Source organism: Sebastes fasciatus, chromosome 5 (assembly GCF_043250625.1).
Source record: "Sebastes fasciatus isolate fSebFas1 chromosome 5, fSebFas1.pri, whole genome shotgun sequence".
Classification (NCBI taxonomy): domain Eukaryota; kingdom Metazoa; phylum Chordata; class Actinopteri; order Perciformes; family Sebastidae; genus Sebastes; species Sebastes fasciatus.
The window spans coordinates 3,183,981-3,209,979 of record NC_133799.1 but is presented as its reverse complement, the minus strand read 5'-3'; positions in this window follow the sequence as shown (position 1 = coordinate 3,209,979).

Here is a 25,999-nt window from a genome sequence, read left to right as displayed (position 1 = left end):
TCCTAAACCTAACTAAGTAGTTTTATTTTCAAAAGACGAGTGGAATCGGAAACGTGTTTCTGGACATTCGTAGGAAAACAAATTAAAAATACACAAAAAGGGAAATTCGTGTCTATGTACACGAATCAAATAGATACAATTTTGTGACTTTTTCACAAACTGTCGTGAGACTATGCTGAACAAAGACCAAGATGCCAACAACCAAAATGCCGGCTTCAAAACAGCAGTCTACAAACCAAGGGATGACGTCACGGTGACTAAGTTTGCTTCTTATATACAGTCTATGTTCTTGCCGAATGAATAGTCAGTTTCTCATTTTCCAACCGGCGGCCACTCAGACACCAGCGCCGGATCAGTAGCTGGCTTCGGCAAGGACATAGCCTCCGCCGACTTCTCAGTAGTCTTAATTCTGACCCTTCCCCTGCGCAATACATGGCACGCTGCCAGTGAGCCTGCTCCTGGGAGCTTCACACTGCGAGCACATAACCCAGACGTCATGCCCTACTTTGTCCAGGTCTTATGCACAGAGCCCAGTTGCTTGTAAAGAGAAGCTGCACTACGGTATCAATAAGCTTGTTCTGATGAGTGATATATCTCATTGACTTTTATATTATTGATCAGGAAACATGAGTGTCAGTCTTCTACAAAATTATATGTTAAATGCTAAAAATGGACAAAATTGAACGCTATAAGTTTATTTGACATTCTGTACGCATTTCGTGACATTTTGTTGGAACATTGTTGTTAAGGATTTTGGATTTAGGTCACAGTGGAACACTATGCTTATACAGTATCAATTCCACTTATAATCTTTTTGCTGTAAAGAACCGTGACATTTTCACAGCGTTAGAAGCTTACTGAACATCCTGTGGGAACAGTGGAACTTCCCATTTGATATTATCAGCTCCAGGTATAAACCAGGACTTCATATGACTATCATGGTTTTCACAGCAGGCGCACAAAGAGACCAAACTCAACATGGAGAGTGGATCAGACCCGAGCTGCTGTGTTGTACGAGTCAAGCTGCGCCTTAAGAGAGAGAGGTAAGTCAAACCCCTCAAAACAGGCACTATATTCAGGAGTGGCATGGGTCTTGTGCTAGATCCGCGCTGATATGCAGCGATAACAGGCTCTCTTTATCACACAGACATACCGTCGCCCATGTGCACACACACACACTATCTTTCCGTCTCTCAGACACTTGCACACACACACAGTCAGCTGTGTGAGATCCCATAACAGAACAAACATTGTCCGGCTGACTACCTTAGAGGACAGAGAAGGTATGTGCCGCCCCGAGCGAAAGGCCTATTATTTTAATGGGCCCTTATGTTTTCTCTAACGCTAAGGTTGCAGTAGAATAACGACGGCTTCAGCACCGCAGATAAGAAAGAGAAAATAGATTACAACGAGAGCTCAATGTGCGTTTGTGTAACCTGTGTACGGACAACTGTCGCCGATGTAAGTGAGATTAACAAGTTCAAATATTGTGCTACGTTTTTTTTGGAGTGGCTGTGTTACGCCTTGCTACTGCATTATACTGCTTCCAAAGAAATCATGCATAATGCATAGCTGTATTACTCTAGGGCTGGAGCAAGTTTGTTTCTTTGCTCAGAGCTTAAAACACCCATCTGTATCCGAGCAGTTTCCCCTTGATCTCGATTAATTGATCCTTGTTTAAACACCAAAGAGTCACAGAGCGCTGTCGCCTTGTTCCTGCTTGTTCAAATACAAATTCAGGCCCCAGAATAAGCCAGAGATATAGCTTTGACTCCCTGACACGAGGGGAGGCGAAGATGTCTTGAGTTATCTGGAGCTGCAGGACCCTCCCCAGGCTCTCCGAGTCCTACTGAGAGAACCATATATCAGGCAGGGGAGGGAAGGTAGGGAGGAACGATAAAGGGAGGTTGTAGGGAGGATTGGTGGGCCTATCTGCAAAGGTCCAGGTTCACCAACTCTTCTGTTTGTCTTGGCCCGCTGACGAGAACATGATCATCGTCGAGAAACAGGCAGGCCGCTTTATTACTGGCCATTATCACTATCTCTCCTCCTCCTTACAACAAAGCCGTCAAAGCATCATGTTGAAAATATGCTGTTTTTGGGGTCAGGCGTGTGCTGTTTTGCATCACGCAAAAAAATGCTGAAAGTTGTGTTTGGACTTCTGGCTTCTCTGGCATGTGGGTAGTTTTCAAACTTTTGCTCATCCAGCAAAAATCCCACAAAAAATCATTTATCACACTTTCTATGTCATGTCAGCTGATTAGACTGTTGTCAGGCTATTAATATATATCAGTCGCTATAAGCCCCAAAGAGTGTCTGTGTCAATAGGGGCCTACTACACCCACTAGTAGGTTTCATCATCTAATCACATGGTAGATCACCGAAAGAAGGTATAAAAGAACACAACAGCGATCTCTAGCAACCGTAGTAATAATGGCAGGAGCAGAAGCAGAAGTCAGGCGCTGTAGTGAAGACAGCATGAAACTCCATATAGGGGGGAGGTTGGGGACAATTGATGGGACACAAAACAGGGTTTTCACCCAGGAAACTGGAGTTCACATCCCGTGTGAAACCCAAAACACAATATTTTTCCCTAAACTTAACTGGGTTTTTTTTGCCTAAACCTAAAGAAGTTGTAGTTTTATTGCCTAAACCTGTTTTTGTTTTGCCTAAGTTCAGCTTACAACATGTTAGAACGTGTTGATTTTAAGTTTCACTTACACTTTTACAACGTAGTAGGCGTAGTAGGACCCTTTTGACCCACATCTATGGTGCTTTTAACGACTGATAACGCTTATTGAATAGCCTGATAACAGTCGAATTGGCTGGTCATGTAATGAAAACAACACTTGTGCTTACTGCTCTTCTGATGTATTGCTTGATCTTTTACACTTTCCAACTTTGTCCACTTTGTTCCAACATTCACTTCTAACCCCAATGGAAATCAGAGGGAAATTAAGCACAATACATTTGGATCGTTCAGCTAAATCAGAGGAAGTCCTCATTGGCCATCAGACCTTATTGATTGACAGAAAACTCTAAACTGGCCTACGAGGGGGGGCATTCAAATGAAGCGATCATTCCCTGCCAAGGAGGCCGCCCCTGTGGTGTGTATATCACAAGATGGGGTCTATATTTAGGGTTGCTCATTTAGAGAACAGTGACCCCTGTCGAGTTTTACTCCCCCAGTTGGAAAGTAAATCTAGGTGGTATCTTTCAGGATGCTAATTTATGTGTCCCCGCTGGCAGCTTAAGCCCTGCTCCCTTTTGAAACGGCAACACCATCAGCTGGTGTGTCCTCACTCTCGCTGAAAGCAGCATTGTTTGCGGAGCGCTGAAAAAGTGTTTTGCGTTTAAAAACCTGTCCCTGATCCTGACAGAAGTGTGGGCCGAATGGGGTGCAGCTTAAGCACTTTCCTAACGTGTCTTTAGAAATGTAAAGACAGTCTCTGTCACATGCAATGATACACAGGAGGGTTTACTGAACAAGGCCTTTATGTCGAGGTTGCTTATCACCGGGTCATCCAGCTGTATTCCAGGAAGGAAAACTCAGTTCAGCCCACTTACAGTGCATGCACTATTTTCTTTGAGCTAGTTTGTGATCCTCTTTTTTATTCAGTGCAAAACAAGTTGGTGTGTTAATGGCTGTGCAACCCTCCTGTGGGGAAATACAGTTAATGGATCTGGTAAGATATGCCTGTTTGAGAGTCAGGCATCTCCTTTCGGCGCATTACCGCCTTAAACTAATTTCAGCAATTTAACCAATTTCAGAGTTATGTACTAATATCTGAGTCAGAGTAGCATCAGGACAAATAGCAATGCACTCTAGTCATTAATTGTGGGGGTGCAGTCGGAGCTGTCTTATTATCAGATGTCTTTAGTCACACAATGTGTGATGATGCGTTCTCTTTGGCTGACATCAGCTTACTGGTGCTGATAGGCTCTAGGAAATGCAATTTGTGCATGGCAGTGTTTGCATCATGTTCTGTAACTGTAGACATGCTGAAAAAGTGAAAAATGTCAACCGAATACAGCACAACACAGGTAGTTCACCTTGTTTGTTAGAGAAGCCCGTATTGTGCACATGGGGCACTGTGTTTCTGCCTTTTGCTGGTTTTGTTAAGTGGTGACAGGAAGAAAGGAATGAAAAATACAATTCTATATAATAATAATATTTTATAATGCAGTATTTCTCAAATGTGTGCTGTTCATGACCCCAAATCATTGCTTTGTTTGTTTTTCCTGTAGCACAGAGCGTGATATGTTTCAAACCTAATAAGTATTATTTATTCATGTAAAATATATCAAACACCAGTCAATAGATCAGCCTTGAAAGTCGCCCTAGCCAATATCTGATCTGTATATCAATCTATCCCTCTGTCTAAAAAGTGAAGCCAATGTTTCAGTCGCTACTTTCAAGTCTTCTTCAATACAGCATGATGTTCATTTAGTAAATTATGGTCCCATTTAGAAGAAAATAGACCATAAAGCAGGGGATGCTTTAAGGCTACCTCGTGATTGTCCGGTTGCTACCAAGGCGTTGTCCGATCTGGGAGTTGTCCGTGTTTTCGTCCTATAAACTTTAAACTTTTCACAGTCCGTTTTCAATTCATGGAAGTTAACTGTAAAATTTTGGTCTCCTAAAAATGTTTTATTCAGCATTCACTTATGCTTAGCGCCACCCTCTCGTGTCACTTCTGGTTGCAAAAAACTAAGATGGCGACAGCCAAAATGCCGAACTCGAGGCTTCAAAACGATTACTTATACTTGATTACTACACAGTCAGACAGCCTCCATGTGCTTTCCTGTGATTCCTTACTCAATGAGCTGTATGGACAACTTAGACCGACTGCCTCCTTTCCTATGAGAAGCACAGATAGAGATCTTGCACAGCGTCTCATAGATTAAAGCGTTACTCCCAGGAACAATTTGCTTGTTTTGTTTGGCGACAGTCATTCTGGAATGCTGCCACAGGGCCAATTTAAATACCAAGCAGATTCATTACTTATATAAGACCCAAATAATTACACGGTCAGGTACAGGAGCACTTGAATTTGCCCCAAACCTCCCTAGGGCATTATACACAAAGGGTTTAAAATAGAAAACGTAAATGAACAAAAAGAGAAAACAGTTTAATCTGGCCACAACAGTTAACACACTAGCTGACATTTGAAAACGTATATTAAAGAACAAGGAAAAGAGATTTAGATTTCTCAGGTTAGTCCCGTGTGTATTTACACCGTGAATGCAGCGATTACTCTCAATTTTAAGAGTAATTATGCACACTAACTCATACTCTCGCTAAAGAAAATACCCCTGTGTGTAAGGGGAGGGTTTTTCCATCCTGAGTCATGGTTGAGAAAGGTAGCAGTGGGAAAGAAAACTGGGTGGAAATACATTCAGGTCAGTGAAGGAAAAGAGTTTTAATATCCCTTACCTGAGTTGACCTGAGAGCCTTAACAAAAGCCTTAAACAGAGGTAATGAAAATCACTTTTTTTACATGTCTCAATAGAAAGAACTTTCTCTTTTCTGTCTTTGGTTTGTGGATAGATACAAACAAAGGCATGTTAGTCACTTAAGGATTCCTTTTCCCCTTTGAATGCCACTGCAGCAATAAATGTGATATAATAGGCTTTTATTCAATACCAGCAGAATACATTCATTCAGAAAACAAATCTGATATGTTATGTGAGTGCAGAGGTAGGACATTAAAGGAACAGTGTATAGCATTTCAGGGGATCTATTGGCAGATATGGAATATAATGTTAATAAGTATGTTTTCTTTAGTGTATAATCAATAAGACTTGATGTGTTTTTGTTACCTTAGAATGATTTATATCTACATAGGGAGCGGGTCCTCTTCATGGAGCCGGCTGCCATGTTTCTACAGTAGCCCAGAACAGACAAACCAAACACTGACTCTAGATAGGGTCATTCGCATTTTTACATTTTCAGTAGTAGCTGACAGGAAGTAAACTTGGACCAAAGCTGTTGCCCTAGCAACAGAATGGTAATGGAAATGTCTTTAACTAGCCGAGGGGAAAAGTCATCTACCAACCAGATGACATATTTGATATCTTGCACACCAATCATGGGATTATGCAACCTTTTTTCAATATGAAAGTAATGTCACACCAAGTAACTTCTATGTCACTTTATGGCTCTGGTTTTAACAGACAGAGCTACATTACTGACAGAGACTGAACAGACAGCTAAATCTTCATATTTAACAAAACTCAATAATGCAAATAATTAAATAAATACTTTAACTAAACATGTGGAGCAAATAATTTCTTCAGTATGTCTAATTTCACATCATTATCAAACCCCAGCATTTCCTGCCCCTGTAAGATATCTAGGTTGAAAACAGCGTGGGAGTGAATAGGGCAATGATCACAAGACACAGTTAAAGGGCAGATACAAAGGCTGATCCAGCAGGATGTGATCAAACCAACATCTGAGATAACAACAATGAGGGAGCTAGAGAGGATCAAACACTGAGGCATTGTTAAGATGCTTTCGCAGAAGTAGGGGACTACTTACGTTGCCAGACTGCATGTCTAAACAGGCTTGATTCTATCAGTGCATGGCCACATCTCCTGACAGTCTGTAACATACTGATAGGATGAGGAGACATGAAGGAATGTGGATGGGTGAGCTTAGTTTCAAGGTTAAAGGTACAGTGTGTAGGATTTGGTGGCATCTAGTGGTTTGGTTGCAGATTGCAACCAATTGAGTACCCCTCCGTTCACTCCTCCTTTCGAAGACTGTGTTAACATGAGCCGCCGAGTGCCTCGCTCAGAGGCCATCCTTATCATAATCACACTACTTTAGGAGCAACGGAGGTCAGACGGTGGCTGGCGATACCACGGTTTTGCACTCTGCAGCTCACGTTACTATTTCAAAGCCTGTCGGAAAAACTACGGTGAGCTTCAGGTAACGTACAAACGCTAAAGGCTTTCTCTAGAGCCAGTGTTTGGTTTTTCCATTCTGGGCTACTGTAGAAACATGGCAGTGCAACATGGTGGACTCCGTGAAGAGGATCCGCTCCCTACTGTATGTAGATATGAAGGGCTCATGCTAAGCTAGCAAAAACACAACGATTCTTAGTTTCTGGTGATTATACACTGATGAAAACATAGTTCTGAATATTATGTTCCATTTCTGCTCATATATCCCGAAATGTTACACACTGATCCGTTAAGCATTTTTTTCAGAATGAGACTTTGTGTGCATACAGATTGTGTTGTTCTGAGGCAAATCCTAGCTGTGATTAAAAGATTTATGTCTCACTATTTGGGGTAAATTAAAAGTAAGCACAGCAGCAGTTGTCACATCCTCCACAAACACTAGTAACTCCAGTCCTTTACCAGTCAACATGTGTATTTGAACTACCCATGCAATGCATTACAGAAGCTAGCAGAGGTGGACTTCACCCAGCATATCCTCACCTTGAACCTCAGAGCCCCTGATGTTAATGGATACACACCATGAGAGGACGGTAGAGTAAAGGCGGTAAGAAGTCGGGCCTCAGCAGTATCAGATAAAACCAGAACACAGCACTTTGTGTACGTGCCAGGGGGATGGAACAGCAGGAACAACAACAGGCAGAGAGGAGGTAAACACAACAACAAAGGACACCTCGCCACAAAAACGCACTGTGACTCAACTCGTGGCCAAGATAAAGAAACTACAGTGGGCCATTATCAGCTTGTGTGTGAGCACAGGTTCTGGCAATGAGCAGCTGACGCAAATTGTTTACGAAAACAATAGAATATGATGGTCGATGGACTTACCTAAGCCTAACTACGGTTATAGAAATGGTATGATAAATCATTTATGGATGGGTCATTATCACATAACATGCAATGAGAAGAGGGATCAGTTACAAAATGGGGCTACAATATGAATATGTTCACTATGTTTGCACCAACAAAACCAGAGAAATAATTAGATTCAGTAATGTCAGCTGAAAGGAGCCAGTTGAGGTGGTTCGGGCATCTAGCAAGGATGCCTCCTGGGCGCCTCCCTTGGGAGGTGTTCCAGGCACGACCAGCTGGGAGGAGACCACGGGGAAGACCCAGGACTAGATGGAGAGATTATATCTCTACTCTGGCCTGGGAACGCCTCGGGATCCCCCAGTCAGAGCTGGTTAATGTGGCCCGGGAAAGGGAAGTTTGGGGTCCCCTGCTGGAGCTGTTGCCCCCGCGACCCGATCCCGGATAAGCGGTTGAAGATGGATGGATGGATGGAATGTCAGCTGTTTTGCCTCCAGGTATAAAGCAGTCACAGACCATTAGTATGACAATGATAGTAAACTGTACACAGCACAATGTCACATGACTCCTTGGTTTTAAAGTTGTTTTCTTAAAAATATCCACCCTCTACTATGGAAGCCATTTATACCAGGAAAAGAAATAGAAATAGATTATGTATGACTAAAAATACTCTTAGTAAGTCATAATTCTAAGGCCCAATCCTAATGTCCACACTCACAGACTGCGCGTTCCCACAAAGTCCATAAGGGTTTAGGGCTGTCGCACATTTCTGCAGACTTTGCCTGAGGGAATTACCCACAGTTCATAGCGTTGTGACATTAAACACAGGGTTACCACGGTTACAGGGGTAAAAATACGTAAACAAAGAGAACAGCACATGGATGTTCAGCGGGCTTATTTAAATTTACACAGAAACATTAACATTAAGGATTTAAGATGAAAAAACACATGAAATCAGACCATTAGACTTTATTACACAACCTGGTTTATTCATCAACCATTTCTTTGAATTTGCTTAATGCATTTTGACAAAAACAAGTAACTTGATAATTTGACAGTTACCTCTAATCTCGTAAAGGCAAGTGCCTGGTAGACGTTCCAATAGGCAGTAAAAAACGTAAAATTAAAACCCACAATTTGCATTGTCAAGGTAACGTGATATGTCGTCGCAAAGTGCTGTCCCATTCATATTTATACCATTCCAAGCCCTGGCAGCTTCTCACACGAGTCCCTGAGGGTTCAGGGTTTAAGGCCTTAGGGGGGACATTGGGATCAGATACTAAGTCAAATATTGAGTCAGAATTCCTACTTCATGATTTTTAGCCATGGTATGGTATTGTATGGCGAGGCGATGTCGGTTGGTCAGTCCACTACTTTGGTCCAGACTAAAATATCTCACCTGTGTGATGCCCTGACTTTTCTTCTAGTGCCACCAGCAGGTCAAAGTCTTCACTTATTCAGTGAAATATTTCAAAAACCTATTGAATGGATTGGCACAATATTGTGCACATTCGTGGTTCCCAGACAATACAGCCTCCATGATCCCCTGACTTCTCCTCTAGCACCACCAAAAGGTTGATTTTGTTTTTAGTGACTTGACAACTATTTGATGGATTACCTTGAAATTTGGTACACACATAGTACCCTGAGAATGAATCGTATTGACTTTGGTGATCCCCTGACTTTTCATCTAGTAGCACCACCAAACTTTTCATTTATCTCAACTTCTACCAGATGGATTACCATGGGATTTGGTACTGACATCCATGCCCTCCGCATTCCCTTATGTTCTCCTCTTGCTGATACCTTCACTGACTTTGTATTTTCCCATGAGCCCTGAGAAAATCAAGGTGTGCCAGGCAACAAGTATGCTACATTCTTCATCAAGAGTGCACCAAGTAAGTTGAAGCTTTATTGGTCGTTATTTGAATGCTACCATACAGGTACTGAAGTCATAAAACTATCCTATTCACATCCTTACTCTGCCATGTTTTAGATTTTGAAACTGTTTTATCAGAGCAGAAATGCAACAATGCACACCTGCATGTTTCCCAGTTTCAGATCCTTATCAACCAACAGTTTGGTCATGTCTCATCCTCCGATTCTCTTTCCCAGATGCATTTTTTCCATGACCCGCATCAGTCTGTAAATCTCTCATCACCGTGCGATACAGTAGCCACGTGAAAGAACAAGGGAGGGTGAGGGTGAAGGGAGCCGGAAGGATGGATGGAGCGAGAGCTCAGAGGTCTACCGGAGTGATGACGGCTGTCCACACCTATCTGGGACAACAACCGTCATGTTTACAGGAAACCAGTTGGACTTGCTGTTCAAACTTGTTGCTCACAAACACTTCTTCTTAACAGTCCGAATAGGCCTGATTTCTCATAGCTTCTTGTTTTTAGGTTGTCTCATTCTGGTATTTCTGTCCATCAATCATCCAAGCAAACAAAACAAAGAAATGTCAAACTAAATCAACACCACCCTGTCCTCGCCAAAACACACTGTCCTACATGTTCTAACAAAGGACCATCAATGCGATTTGTTTGGCCAAAAACTAATAAAATATATAGTAATTTAATAAATGTGTTGAAGACTACACATTCCCAATACATTAAAACTGGACATTTTTTTTCGTATGCTTACAAAAAAACAAACGAAAAACATTCAACAGCACATGGGTTCACCTCTTATGAAGGCCAACATGTTTAGAAGGTGTATCCAGAAGGCCTTAACTTGCTGTAGAAGAAGAGGCGCTTTACACTAATTAGCTAAAACTGCAGCACTTTTCAATAAAGTCCCTTGTGTGTTCGGTGCAGTGTTAGCAGTAACAATGAGAGAGTCTGGAAGAGTAAGAAGCATGAGCAGAAAAACAAGGCGAAAGGCACTTGGCAAACCAACAAAAAATGAAGGTCAACAATCGTGGAGCTTTTTTTTTAGTCTGTGATCAATAGACCAATAAATCCTGTTTTTAGTGTGCTATGTGCAGTGAAACCAACACATATTGATGACAATACAACCTACTTTTGAATGTTTCCTCGCTGCCACATTTAAAGTATAGACTGGTTACTTATTCTTTTCAATATAATATAAACAAACAGATTGACGTTTTACAATAAAACAAATGAAACAGACCGAGGTGTCACATTTCTTTCACTTAAAGTACTCAGCACTCTAAAACAGCAACATCTCTTTCTTGGTGACATTGGATGTGACTTCATTTTACCTCTGATAACAACCTTTGCATGAGCGGAAATATTGATATTAATATACAATCCAATTTAATTCAATTAATTAAGCATGAAAATCTTTGATAATGTTGTTGATTGCTCCTTCATACATTGACTTTCTTTCCCTTCAGCTCTTATTTAACTTCCCCCCTAAACTCATCCGTCTTCTATTGTTATTTAGAACACTGTATTTGTCACAGTTACACTCCTCAGCGTGTAATTTGTAGCAATGTCATATAAACTGATGATTTATTTCGCTGCGGCTCTCACTTCATGTGTGGATAAGAGCATCAGCTAAATGTCTAAAGTGCGAGATAAAAATGTGAGATGAATGTCATCTTCTTGTCTAGTGCAGCTGAGAGCACTGCTCTGACTGTTGGGAGGTTAATTTGTCTTTATCTGCGGGCAACAGTTGCTGTTTCGAGTGAGGATTTAAAGATGCTAGATGCTTCTGATTTGCCGTTTCATTCAAAAGGCTTGAGTGGAGCTCAGTGAACAGCGATTGAAGGGTTGCATTGCAAATTATGAGTGTGTCGTTATGATTATTATTATTAACTCAGCAGGCTCACAAGTGGAGGGGCACTGACTACACTGTGTAAAATAATGTTAGCTGGTTCTACAGGAATACATTGATGCATTCCTATAGGACAAATGTTCGCCTATCTGAGGGCGAATGTCACTGAAACAGGTGTCAACTAAATTCCTAATCTATAAAATCTAACCTGCTCTGTACCAAACCTGCTGTTATGGTAAAGTTCTGTGCTGTATGTTTTGAAGGGTAATTCAGATTTTTTACAACATCGATCTTATTTTCATGGTTTTGGACATCATTCATATTATGAATTACATTGTACTCACAAAGGTAATCACTGAGAACTGAACATTGCTTAAAAAAAACATGATGGGGCTGCAAACAAGCAGTCAGCCATGGAAACAGATTTTAAACAAACCCAAAGGTTTGGAAGAGAAACTTTACTTTTTTTTTTTATTATTACCTACAGTGTCCCAATTTACACGCAGACTTCTTGTTTCAACTTTGAGCTAGAGTACTTGCAGTATTTTTCTTACTTTGCATGGCAGCTGGATTCTCGCAATCTAGTGAGATTATGCGAGAATCAGGGGATCACATATCACAAGAAAATCCATCTTGGCAGGCTGCAAGTAATACGTTTGTGTCCAGCAAGTCAGGGCTGGGACAAATCAGCATCTTGTGAGGAGCTGGTTTGGGCGTGGTGTAACATATGGTGTAATGACACGGAGCGGCAACTGATCGTTCTAAACAACAATGCTGGCTCCTTAAGCGGCCAATTAGACTGTTGTCAGGCTATTAAATAGGCGTTATCAGTCACTATAAGCCCCATAGATGTGGGTCAAAAGGGGCCTACTACACCCACTAGTAGGTTTTTATCATCTATTCCATGTTAGATCACCAAAAGAAGGCACAAAAGAACATGACAGCGACATCTAGCAACTGTAATAGTTATGAGAGGAGCAGAAGTGGAAGGTCAGGCGCTGTAGTATAGACAGTGTGAGACTCCATAAGGGCTGGAGGTTGGGGACAACGGATGGGACACAAAACACAGGACTTTGACCCAGGAGACCAGAATTTGCATCCTGTGTGAGACCAACAATGTGTGTTGGTAGTTATTTTAACCCCAAACACAATGTTTTTCCTGAAACGTAACCAAGTATCTTTTTTGTTGCCTAAACCTACAGAAGTTGTAGTTTTGTTGCCTTAATATAAATAAGTTGTGGTTTTGTTCCCTAACCCTAAAGAAACCTTTTTGTTTGTGTTTTCTGCATTCAGTTTTACAACATGTTAGAACGTGTTGCGCTTCACTTTCACCTTTACAACGTAGTAGGCGTCTATAATGATAATCTGTCTGAACTGGCTTGTTTACAACCTGTCACATTGTTTGACCACTTGCTTCTTCCCCCGTCAGACTTTGTTGTAGCAATGTCACTGTGTTCAAAAATCTTAGCAGTTAAGCACAGTTAAACACAATGTTGTTGTTACTATGGTTATGGACAACACTAAGATAAGATAGATAAAGCCCAAGTTAATTGTATGAAACCTGAGTTTCCTTTAAGATTCATCTGTCTGTCTGGTATCAGTCACAGAGTAGAAAATAATAGGATGGGGAGGGAGAGTAAGAAAGAGAAAACGTATGATACATAGTCTCTTGTACCGCCTAAAGCAATACATCTCCCTGGAGAGGTTACCACTGACAACAAGACATAAAGATAGAAAGAGAGAGACAGAGCAAGAGACAAAGAGAGAGGCAGGAGTGAGAAAGGTAATCACCTGCTAAAGGCACGAGAGGTACGGAGATGAGAGCACGCAATACTTCCATATCATTCAAATGGTCATCTTCACATAAATGCAAAATCATCAAAACATCGGCAGCATACAGAATGACTGAGGGTAACACCTTGTACCAGGCGGTCACTCATGGTTATTCATAAAGAGCCCTCGATGGGAAAATGAATGCAAACTTTTTGAATTTCACAGTGGGGAAAATGTTGTCTTCACATCTGTTAGAGGCAGCTGCTGTTCGATTTTAGGTTTCCAGAGAAATAGGTTGCATCTACATTTTGGGGTTTGGGTAGTGACAAAGTTTACTTTCTTTGGGCAGTTGGTTTCTTTCTGTTTATATGGCCTAATGTATAACAACATGCCGGGAAACAGTGGATTGGGAGTGAGTCTTTGCCCTAAATGAGGGAGTTTGCCTGCTTCAAAGCCTCCACCATCATCCCGGTCCCCAAGAAGCCAAGGATCACAGGTCTTCAGGACTACAGACCCGTCGCCCTGACCTCCGTTATAATGAAGACCTTTGAACGCCTTGTGCTCCACCACCTAAAGACTATCACCAACCCCCTGCTGGACCCACTGCAGTTCGCCTACAGAGCCAACAGGTCTGTAGACGACGCAGTAAATTTAGCCCTTCATTACATTCTCCAGCACCTGGACTCCCCTGGCTCCTATGCCAGGATCCTGTTTGTGGACTTCAGCTCCGCATTCAACACCATCAGCCCAGCTCTGCTACAGGACAAGCTTTCCCTGCTGAGCGTGCCTGACTCCACCTGCAGGTGGATCACTGACTTTCTAACAGATAGGAGTCAGCACGTAAGGCTGGGGAAGCAAGTCTCCGACACCCAGACTATCAGCACCGGTGCCCCCCAAGGCTGCGTTCTCTCCCCGTACACCAACGGCTGCACCTCCAGACACCAATCTGTCAGGCTCCTTAAGTTTGCAGACGACACCACCCTCATCGGCCTCATCTCCGAGGGTGATGAGTCTGCCTACAGATGGGAGGTTGACCATCTGGCATCCTGGTGCAGCCAGAACCACATGGAGCTGAACGCCCTGAAGACAGTGGAGATGGCAGCGGACTTCAGGAGGAACTCAGCCCCGCTCCCCCCCCTCATCCTGCGCGGCTCCCCAGTTAACACGGTGGAGTCGTTCCGTTTCCTGGGCACAACCATCGCCCAGGACCTCAAGTGGGAGCTAAACATCAGCTCCCTCACCAGTAAGGCCCAGCAGAGGATGTACTTCCTGAGGCAGTTGAAGAAATTCAACCTGCCACAGACCATGATGGTGCACTTTTACTCGGCCATCATCGAGTCCATCCTCACCTCCTCCATCACCGTCTGGTTCGCCGCAGCCACCGCCAAGGACAAGGCCAGGCTGCAGCGGGTCATCCGTGCTGCAGAGAGGGCGATCGGCTACAACCTTCCCTTCCACCAGGAGCTGTACACCTCCAGGACCTTAAGGAGGGCAGGGAAGATTGTGGCCGACCCCTCCCATCCTGGACACCATCTATTTCAGACTTTACCATCTGGCAGGAGGTTAAGGTCCATCAGGACCAAAACCTCACGCCACAAAAACAGTTTTTTCCCCATGGCAGTGGGGCTCTCCAACAGCCCCTCTGCCCCCCTGTGACTGTCTCCCCCTCACACACACACTACTCCCTCCCCACCCCCCTACCCCGACACTGACTCTCCCCCTCTCTCATACACTCTCAATACCACCCCCTACAGTATCCCTCTCTCTCCCTCTCTCTCCCTCTGTTACCTGATTGTTTTGTTTGCACACCGGCAATATTTGCACTATCTGTTTATATCATGTTTGTTTTTATAGCTTATTTGTAAATTGTACATTTTTATTCTTATTTTATTCTAACGTTTTATTTAATTCTTGTTATTATACTATTTGTCTCGCACCAACAAAGCCAAAGAAAATTCCTCGTGTATACCCCTTACACCTGGCAATAAACACCTTTCTGATTCTGATTCTGATTCTGATTCTGATTCTGGTTTAAGTATGTCGGGGTCTTGCTCACGAGTGAGGGAAAAATGCTGTTGTGCTGTACCGAACCATTGTGATAAGCCAGAGGGCAAAGCTCTCGATCTACCAGTGCATCTACACTCCAACCCTCACATATAGTCATGAGCTTTGGGTAGTGACCAAAAGAATGAGATTGCGGATACAAGTGACCGAAGTTTCCTTCGTAGGGTGGCAGGGCTCAGCCTTAGAGATAGGGTGAGGAGCTCAGACATCCGAAGGGCTGCTAAGCTAATGCTGGATGGATGGATGGATGGATGGATGGATGGATGGATGGATAAAATAAAGTCACATGCTCACACAGAAGACCAAACAAAAAACATAGATTTTCACTCGCTGTACCTTTAGTTAACATTAAGAACGTGTTTGTTTTTTCTGCTTTGTTTTATCTTCTCTGTTTCTTGTGAAGTTCAGTGTAACCATTAGTGCAAACTCCAGATTAGATCGCACTTCTTGTTGCTGTGCCAGGATTTCAAAGCATTGGGAACTCATGGCTATCAGATACAAGCATCTGTCTTCTTCTATCCATATAAGTATGTCTTGGTGTCATTTGTATTTACAATCGATATGGTTCGGATTTCAACCCCATCCAAATTGTAGTGCCATAATGCTGACTTGTTACGTGAAAAGATGGTGCCAAGATGATCGGACAGGTTGTACACAAGACAATAGTGTAAGGACAAATTATCTAACACATTAGTTGGAAGCCCAAAAGTTGGCACATCCAAGATGTTGCAAAATTCCTCATTGCACATTACAGTTTGCCAGACTAGTTTGGCTAACCGCAAGGGTTTGCCTGTCTGCTAATGCTGCTTGTCCTGTCTGACTTCTTTTTAGCGATGCCACAGTGTCGCCAGATCTCAGCACTTAGAGTTACAAGCTCATTACTACTAATTGGAATGATGTCTAAATCTACAAAAGTAAGATCCAAATTGTCATAAATCACATTTATCCTTTAAGACTTGTCTTTCACTAGAGGCTATCTGTTTAAGTAGGTGCGCATTGCTCAAAATGTTTCAGCTGTTTAATATGTCAAACCAAGCTCTTTACACGTCATCTACATTTATGAAAAATTCGATGAGGCTTCACAGCGGGGCTCTGCTCTTAAATGTGTCGTTACGGGCTTTGAGAGAGCAACGGCATCTGAGGAATGTGAGCAGCTGACTTGGTCTTCTTGGGAAGTCGTGAGTGACACTTGCAGATTGACACTGACTGTGCCTCTGGGAGACTACCAAAGGGTGTGAACCAGTGAGTGTTGGTGTGACTGTATCTGTCTGAGCTTGCATCTCTGTGGTGACAACAGCACAGATTGACAGATCATTGTTGTCCATCAAGGTGGTTGGTTAGCTATCTCTTAAAGCCTTTCAAAATTCATATTTTGACACATATGCAGTATATACATGATTATAACTAATTATGAGAGTGATTACCTTTTGTTTTGCATTTCTAGTAGAGCACTGCTCAATGTTGTATTTCTTATATAAGTCTTATTTAGATTTTGTTGCGCTTAGCCGAGGCCTGTGTCAACTTGGATTTAGTATTGTTGCTTTAAATGGCTCAACAGACAAGTAAAAACATTTCAGATTGCTGAGAGACGCCCGTGTCTTTTATGTGGTTTGAGCTGTGATTAAAAAAATGCTCGCACCTTGACATGTTTGTCCCCACAAGAGACCGCAGCGAGCAACGCTTTGTTCCCCAGCCAAATCACTCAAATAACTATGCGATCGCACACAGACATAAACAGACCTTGAACGACGCAGACACTGATCTTAAAGACACACACACAAGACAATACGGCGACGGAGATGCGTATCAAAAGCAGAGCCGCGCGAGTAAACTCATCAACTCAGACAACAAAAGAACAAGTTTGTTTATCAGCCAACTTAAAAAGACTTTGGAATTGTGGTTTGAATATGCTGAATATATTTCAGCAAGAGACACTTACGGTATGTGAGGGAATTGACCATTTATAGCAAGTGGTTATAGAGTTAGAATTGCCGGGAAAAGCTCTCAGAGGAGCGATGAGGATTCTTCCGGGACAACTAATCCTCCCTAAACAAACACGTGAATGTTAAATCTTAGTAAAAATCAACAAAACCAAAAGCTTAGTGCATAAATACAATGGTGAGGGTGGCGGAGGGAGCTGCATCAGCAAACAGCGTTGGCATAAGCTTATCTAATGTGAGGCTTGTCAGGTTATAATGGCCACCCAGTAGGCCTACACCTGTGCTAAAAGTTTAAAGTTTTTGACCTCCTGTAGAACTATGGAGCAGTTTTTTGTTTTGTTTTTATAATGGATTTTGTATTTTCTGTTTCCTGCATGTGCATCGGGAGACACTTATGTGCATCCACTATTCACAAACAATGAAGAAGAAGACTGTTGGATGAAAACAATGCAGGTTTCAAAATGTTCCAAAATGTGTTTTTAGTGGCCTTAATTTGTAAAATGAATATGAAATCAAATTAAAAAGGGCAGCATTATCAGCTGTAACCGCCGTATGAGAACAGCTAACAGCGCCCGTGAGCTAGCCAATGGGGCACGCTCACATGCGGCCGGCCCAGCTATGTCTTTAATACAACACACACAGAGGGAGAACGACTTCATTCCCTGCTCAGGTAGACATCACTCCACTATATCTTTACATAGAAAATAGTTGTTTGCTATTATTATATTATATGAATGCTCTGGATATCGCATAGAGCACCTTTAAAATAATGAAAAATATTGAACATCGAAAAAAAAAAACAGTGCAAAATCTTGTTGAATACAATGTTTTAATGTTTTTTGCAGTGGCTTGAAATCTTGCAAGGTCTTCTGTGAATGTGCCCGCACACACACACGCACATGATAATACTTGAATACACACACACGGTCATGCATGGATACGCACACCTTGCCCACAGCCAGCGCGGTCCAATTATAGGAAGAGCCCAAAGTCCTGCTACATCAAAATGAGGAAAGGATTAAGACCTGTTGGGGAAAGAGGGAGGGCAGGAGTGAACTGGCATGCAAGTGGCTGACAGGCCCTTCAAGCTTCATCCTGCAATGTCTGCCTGGGCATGTACTGGCGCAACCTGTCTGTGTGTGTGTGTGTGTGTGTGTGTGCGTGTGTGTGTGTGTGTGTGTGTGTGTGTGTGTGTGCGTGCGTGTGTGTGTAGTTGCGGGCACCTCATCATGGACTCCACTTGTCATAATCTGCTTCCAGTACTCTGCTGCCAGGCCTATAGTACATGTATTTGGGGCTTTCTGGGTCACAAAGGTTTAAGAAGTGTCAACTAGATGGAGCCTGTCACTATGTCAGCCAGTGTGAACCAGAATGGACGTCAAACATCGAGCCTCGTAGGTGAGACTGGACTGATCTGGATTGTTTTAATGTGTGCTATTTATACAATACACATTTATTTGACAGAGTTTATTTATGCAAATTGATTTATAGTGTCTGAAGTTCTAGACACAAGTAATCTTGATTGAATATGGGTCCCCGCCTCGATGTCTGAGTTCAACCAAACCAATTTCTTAGAGAGCAAACGGCATTACGTCTGCTGCATTTTAAACGCGCTCACATGCATGCATGAGGTGCGAGGTGTAAAAGGCTATCGCTTTTTCCCCCCACTTCCTCAGTCACACACTCACCATCACAAGCAAGCACACACACACACACTCAGTGTATTTATTTATTTTTCTCACAAGCTGTGCCTGGAACAGATGGCCAGTTTCACGGGCATGTTTGTGAACTCCTGGGTTGGGTCAATCAAACCGTTTTATGGGACAAAGGAAAGGAGGGAGAGGTGGAGGGACAAAGTGAGAGGGAGGAAACACATAAAGGTAGAGGACAAAACACACGCGTATCAGATTGTGTTGCTCTGCTGTGCACGCAGCTCCTACAGTGTAGTCTCTAAATCAGGGGTGCCCAAACTTTTTCTCTTGGAGGGCCAAAACTGGAACTCAGTGGTGGGCCTTGGGCCAAAAGTGAACACTGATGTATTGTATTGTTAAGAAGCAAAATGGTACTAGGATCCCAAGTTCCCCTAATTGAATATTATTTTAGCCCCTTAAAGACCACCTGTTGAATTCAATTGGGCTCATTTCCTGTCATACCCAATTTATGCCTTTCCAAGACTGTTTAGGAACCCAGCATGCAGAAATAACCAAATATACCATTTCACATTTATACTGCATTTAAAAATCTGCATGGGATTATCATAAAGTGGGCATGTCTGTAAAGGGGAGACTCGTGGCTACACATTGAACCCATTTTTATTCACATATCTTGAGGTTAGAGGTCAAGGGACCCCTGTGAAAATGGCCATGCCAGTTTTTCCTCTCCAAAATTTTGCCTAAATTTGCATGGTTATTTAGCCTCCTTCCCGACAGGCCAACATGACATGGTTGGTACCAATGGATTCCTTAGGTTGTTCTACTTTCACATGATACCCTTCACTCTAACTTTAAAACTGAGCCTGCTACAGCTTCCGAAAGACAGTAAAGTCGGTCAGGATTGCAAGCGATCTTTGGCCTGCAGGCCCCACTTTTGGCAGCCCTGCTCTAAATGAACGATTTCTAATCTAAATCTAAAAACAAGGCTAACTTTACATTTTCTTATGCGGGGAGGTGTTTTACTGTGACCACAATCAGACGTTTTATCAGCAACACTCACAGCTTAAAGGAACAGTGTGTAACAATAAGGGGGATCTATTGGGAGAAATGGAATATAATATTTTATTAGATATTAATAAGTATGTTTTCTTTAGTTTATAATCACTTCAAAATAAGAATCGTTGTGTTTTTGTTACCTTAGAATTAGCTGTTCATATCAACATAGGGAGCAGGTCCTCTTCACGGAGTCCGCCATGTTGCACTGCCATATTTCTACAGTAACCCATAACGAACAAACCAAACTCTGTTAACTTTTCCTGCTTGGGCCGGAGATGATAACGTTACTCGTTTCCGTCGACGCTGCTCTCTCGCTCTTGTTTCACCACTCACGTCCCATGTACACACACACTCTACGCACTGGCTCTGCTGATATGGCTCGAGAGAGAGATGGCCATTCACGTTTTTGCTTTGGCCACCATAGCTCTCCAACACGCTTGGCACACGGGAGTTCAGTTTGTTGCAATCTCCTCACCTCATTGGTAGATACCGGCAGATTCTACATACTGGACCTTTAAGTGCACTACAATCAAAGGCATACAGTACGTTGGATATATACTGCCGTGAGAAGACTAGGTCATGTGAGAGTAGAGGCAGACTCGAGTTGACTCGCTGAACTAGCTCCCAGGCTTCATTTCCACACATTCATAATTGAAAGCAGTTCAGTAGCCATTCCTCTTCTGTTAGCTAAGTAGCATTTCTGCTCTAACTGTTAGAGGAAATGAGCTTTGCTCAAACACTCTGTGGCCAAGGTTACTGGGTGAAAGGAGAGTTTTTGGTTTTACAATATGATAATAAAAATGTAATCTGGAAACTTCAGGTGAGAATGACACCTAACTAAAGTGTTAACGGGCAACTCTGTAAAGAAAACAAACAAGACACGTCATAAAATATGTTTCCTCTTTTTATTGCAGTGCACCTTGACTGTCACTTTTAGTTTCCTTTCTGGTTTCTGGAGAGATTTGCTACAAATGTTGATAAAACAGCATTTTGAAGTAAGCTCGCTGAATTGAAGTGAAAAGAGCTCAAAGGTGCACAATCAGGAGGAAAAGACTGTGTGTGGGGGGTTAGGAAAGGCTTCATACAGTTTGTTCTGGCAGTCAAAGAGACAGTTTAGATTAGAGTAAAACCTCAGGCGGGGATCCAGCAGCGTATTCCAACATGCGGGGAGACTTGCTGTACGGCAGGTAATGACAGCCCGGCGTGGTTCTCTCTCTCACTAATGAGAGTTCACCTTAAATGTGGCCTCTCTGATCTGAGAGACAGTAGCTTGTTAAAGATAACCCGGCACACTTCACCCCGCATGAGCTTTCCCTATACTTTGAAACTTTTAAAACTACCTAGAAACAGGAAGCGTAATTACAGTATTGGGGCACAAGTCTTGTTTTAAACTGGGTGTGGGTTAATAATGTATTAGCAGAGATGACATGATAAAGAATATCTAATCGATCATTTAATGTCAGTTATTAATGATGAACAAATTTGCATTCTCTCTTTCCTAAACTTAAAGGGTAACTCCGTTATTTTTCAACCTGGACCCTATTTTCCCATGTGTTTGGGTCTAAGTGATTAATTAATGGTGCCATTTTCTGAAATGGGTCCAGAATTGAGGGAGAATGTTGTAACCGGCAGCCGCGAAACAAGCTGCAAGGACAAGTGAGTGTCTGACAACATTATGGAAAACACCCTACAGAGATATAAAATGTTTTCCTTACCTTTCGCTTGATCCGGTCCGTTTGTTATTGTGTCCAAGTCCCGTTCAAGAAGAAGTGTCGTATTGAAATCTGAATATCCGTATACTCTGGCTCAAATAAATACGGGCGGCCATCGAATTCAAAGACTTTCATCCACATTGTCAAAATTGTCTAAATATTCAGCCATGGCATTGAAAATCTTTTGGAGTACACAGTGGAGTAGTCCACTGTTCCACCACTGTCATCCGGCAACACATCACTTTGCCAGATTTCAGAACGAGACATCTCACTGAGCGAGACTCTTTCCATGATGTCAGACACTTATAATAACAATCAGAGCCTGTCATGGCAAAAACAAGCACTTTCACTGGACGTAAATTACCGTCCCAGCTTGCCCCAATAGCACCATAATGCAATCTCCCTCAATACTGGACCAATTTAAAAAAGTTGTTGTCACTATTAGTCATTTAGACACAAAAACATGAGAAAATAGGGTCCAGGTTGAATAATACCAAAGTTACCCTTTAAGGTCTGCACTCAGATAGTTTACACCTGAATCACAAATCAGTAACAAAATAAATGGGGATCTCAGTGTGTCTCAACCAGATTTGTTGAGACTGTTTACATTGTTTCATTGTCTCAGGACATCTGTTTGGTAAGGAGCTGTTCCCCAATCTTGACACAGACCAGTTTTCAGTATTTCAGCACACTATGTTGAACTAGACAGTCACACGAGGATACACTATGTTTTAATTACCTAATTACTAAGTCAGTTAGGGATAATTGCCTCTTACAGCATACATTTGTTGACCAATTAGTGTGACAACCATTTTGCCATCTGAATCTTTCCACACAGGAAAATATGAAATGTTACTGCTGTGTGGACTTTTTGGAAGTTGTAGCGTTCTACCACTAAATATGTCGTATTATGTCGGCCAAAGTCATTTAGACAAGACGATAACCATTCAACAAAGTACGTACATAAGCACCATTATAAAAACTTGACTGCAAATGACATCAATAGCATTTATCATAGTTATATTTATATGGAAGCAATAATGAATACAGATCTCCGTCCACACAGTTTTATGCTTTTACCAAAAGCAGCAGTAAAAGAAATCTCATTTAGTTTGCGGACAAAGACTGAAATCAATACTAACTGTAAGAGAGCCAGACAGTGATTCAGAGTGAGAAATGAATAAAAAATGACATTGCGTGTGTGCATACACAATATCAGCATATAATTAAAGGTCGAAGCCGCAAAGTTTGACAGCTGCTAACTAATCAAATTCATTGTCGATGCATTTTGTTAACAACATTTGAGTGTTTATTCATAAACTCAATGCTCTTCTGGGTAAAATGTAATATTTGCAACTGTACAAACACCTATTTTGACCCCTCAGTAGTTGCTATTCGACTACTACAAGTTGCTTCTGACACTTCCAGCTCCAGCAAGCTGCCACATGGCTTGGATTGCTTTCTCTTTTGTCAACGTTGCTGCATTGTCTAGTTTAGTACACTGTAGTGTTTGGCTGTGGGCTGCCACTGTCAGAACCAGCTGGAGTGTGTTTGTGTGTGTTGTAGGCTTTCTAACAGATTGTACCTCCCAAGGTTGTGCCTATGGGGAAAACACTAGGAGAAGACAATCCCACTGAGACTGCCATGCAGACAAACACTTGGCAGTGATACAACTGCCTTGCTCTCAGGAATGGTAGAGCAAGAGGAGGAAGATGCCAAAGGATCCACAATCACAGCACTTGATATAAGCGACTTAGTGAGAGAGAGAGAGAGAAAAAGAACTGACCTATCATAACAGGGCCGGGTCGTGGTGATGAGCACGGATCGAAATGGAAGGATAAACAAAGGCCGGGGAGGTAGTAAATGGCCTTGAGCTTTTTATGATCCCGGAGGGCCAAATTTGCTAAATGGAAGTTCTTGCAGCAGCGCACGGTGTCTGTGAAATTGCTTCCCTTGAGACGTGACGACTGTATATGTCGCTGTCCTCGCAGGGCGCACGTCTTCACGCAGCAGGAAGGACCTGACGTTGGCTCGGGGTCACACCTCGGAGGAGATGACCTGTCTGTGTCCTGCCTCTCGACTGTGTCTCTCCGTCTTTGTCCTCTTTCTCCATCTCATATTCGTCTAATACTCTGCCTTTCCCCTCCCGCTTCTCTCACTCCTCTTTTATACTTACTTTTCACTCTGCCCTTCTTTGTCCTTGTTACCATGGCTACTGCCTTCTTCGAATGATGTGGGGAGGCGAGAGGACCGATGGAAGATACAGAGGCCTATGATACTCTTGCCATTCATCATTGTCCTGCTCTCTCACTCTCCTCTTAAATCTTTATCTCTTTCAAGTCTTCAATTAACCGCCGCCAGAGGAAAGTCATGCTGAACGAGTGCCAGCTACATCCACGCTTTCCTTGTTGTTCTGTTTTGTCCAATAATTGTTTAACTCACATCCTCAAAGACTAGAAAAAAGTCACTGGTGTTAATTCAACACGGCTTTCAGGGAGCATTTGAGGACTATTTTCAAATTTGGTTTCAAGGATATAATGAGCAACATAATAGGCGATCTTGATTGGCTAATGTGGGTGTGAGAGGATGTGTTAGTATGAGGAAACGTAGAGGAACAAAAGCACAAGATGCATGGGAGAGGATGACATATGAACAGCAAAGGAGGAACAAGAAAGGTGAAAGGGATGTGCAAGTCTGTGATGCAGATCAAAGTCGAGGTGATACCCAGGGAGCGAAGAACAGAAAGAAAGAAAGGAGGAGAAAACACACACGCATGGACAGTGTTTGTGTGTGTGTGTGTTTGTCTGTGTGTGTGTGTGTGTGTGTGTTTGTGTGTGTGTGTACAGGCACAGAAGGAGTGAGGCTTGTGAAAAGAAAGGGCAGTGATCAAAGAAGAGATGAAGCAATGGAGGAGGTAAGGGGAAGAGTGGGAGGTATACAGTCGCAGCCACAAGGTCTGCAGTGTGCACACTTTATTGTTTTATGGGAATGTTTTTCTTTCATGATCTCTTCCCGCTTTTCTCCCGGCAGATGCACGCACCCACCCACACACAAACAAACTGTCGCCACCTTTCATACAAGCTTAGGGAAGCTCCACCGCGGCCATAAAAGACGTAGCCACACTGCGCATCACAGGTTCGCCTTGTTATTCTGACCGTAGAACAACCACATTATAAAAAAAAACGCCAACTGATGTTGCGGATGTCGCACCGCCTTCCTGCATGACCTCGTTGCCTAGCTAATGAACGGGGGCTGGCGGAGGCCGAAACGGGGGAACAGCAGGAAGGTTTAAATACACGCGGCTTCCGCGCAGCAGCAGAGGAAGTTATTTACATAATGCCTCTCTGATTATCCATCTACTGCCTGCTTGCACTTTTATGTGTTGGTCTTGTGGGTGAGGTGAGAAGGAAAGAAAGAAAAAAAGAAGTAGCGTGGGCTCGATTGGGGTTTCCTGTGTAGTGGGGCGATGGCTAATGAGATATTCATTTGCAACCTTGACTTTCATGGCCTCGGTGTGCACGGATCAAAGGGAGAGGATTTGTTTCCTTGATGCGGGAGGTTGCACAGTTTTTTTAATCTAAATTCACTGCTTCATATTGTGTAAATGTGTATGCAGATCAGAGGTCTTGGGATGCGTGAATCGCAGCAATAAAGAGTACAGCCCACACATTTTTCTTGACATTAATTACAGAACATGCTCAGATCAGCACTGTTTAAGCTGCAGTGGGTAGAAATGGAGGAAATATCATTAAAAAAAAGTATTTTTTATAAAACAGTCACTATATCCTGACAGTAGTGCATGAGACAGGTAATCTGAGGAAAATAATGTGCCTCTTTGTCCTCTGGTGTCCTAATAGCATCTGTGAGATTTCACAGACCGGAGGAAAACAACCAATCAGAGCCGAGCTGGAGCCTTGCCGTCTCTGAGCAGCTGTCAATCACTCGCCAACTCCGATCAAACGGTCAAACTAGGCAGCGCTGATCAGATATGAATCAATATCCTGTTACCATAATGCCTATTTCTCGCCTCAAATGTTTTCAGAATAATCTTGTAGTGTACTGTTTAGCTGTAAAATGAGAACATTTGTGACCAGGCAGCCATGTTGAGATCAGTTCAGGAAATACCAAGCACCACCCACCAGCCGGAGCACAGCCAATAGGAACGCTCTCTCTCTGAAATGACCTGTGATTGGCCAAAGTCCCGTCACGGGCTAGATTTCTTAAAGCCTGAAAACAGAGCCATGAGGAGGTGCAGAAGTCTAGTTTTTTCTCAGAACACTTG